Raw genomic sequence first — 791 nt, forward strand, 5'->3', positions numbered from 1 at the left:
ACAGTATGGAGGCTTAGAGTCATCTTTCAAGGATGCCAGTTTTGAAAAGGAGTCAACAGAAGCACAAAGTGTGGAGGCGACCTGTGAAAGGCTGGACAGGTCCAAATCTGAACTTGAGGATGGAATATTCTGTCGAGAAAAAGAGTTAGAAGAAGAGAAATCTGAGCATTCTGAACAAGATGAACTGGTGGTGGATGTTTCAAAAAGGGTGCAGTCCCTAGAAGATGAATTAAAGACTGTCAAATTACAAGTAGCTGAAGCCAAAACAACCTTGAAGATATTTCATATGAATGAAGAACGACTTAAGAGAACACTAAAAGATGCTTTGAATGAAAATTCTCAACTTCAGGAAAGGCAGAAACAGCTTTTACGAGAAGCTGAAGTATGGAAAGAACAAGTGAATGAACTTAAACAGAAAATAACATCTGAAGACTCTAAAGTACACACAGAACAAGTTCTCAAGGATAAAGAAAATCACATCAAGTCTCAGACTGAACGCTTGCTAAAGACGAAAGATTGGGCCGCTGTGCTTGAAGAAGACATAACAGATGACGATAACCTGGAATTAGAAACATTGAAGAGTGAATCAGAAAATGGTGCTCACTTAGATAAACAGCGAAAAGGAGCTTTGAAGAAACTGATTCATGCTGCTAAGTTAAATTCTTCTTTAAAAACTCTAGAAGGAGAAAGATACCAAATTTACACTCCGTTGTCTGAAGTAGATAAAACAAAGGAAGATTTTGCGGAGCCTATTAAAAATCTCCAGACTGAACAAGCATCTTTACAGTCAG

General features: G+C 37.9%; 1 pseudogene; it reads left to right on the plus strand.

Moving 5' to 3' along the window:
- The first annotated feature begins 4 nt into the window (after positions 1-4).
- LOC103277429 lies at positions 5-718 on the plus strand (annotated as a pseudogene).
- Positions 719-791: the final 73 nt, after the last annotated feature.

The sequence above is a fragment of the Carlito syrichta genome, unplaced genomic scaffold (assembly GCF_000164805.1).
Source record: "Carlito syrichta isolate Samal-C Ts95f unplaced genomic scaffold, Tarsius_syrichta-2.0.1 Scaffold320457, whole genome shotgun sequence".
In the NCBI taxonomy this organism is placed as follows: Eukaryota; Metazoa; Chordata; class Mammalia; order Primates; family Tarsiidae; genus Carlito; species Carlito syrichta.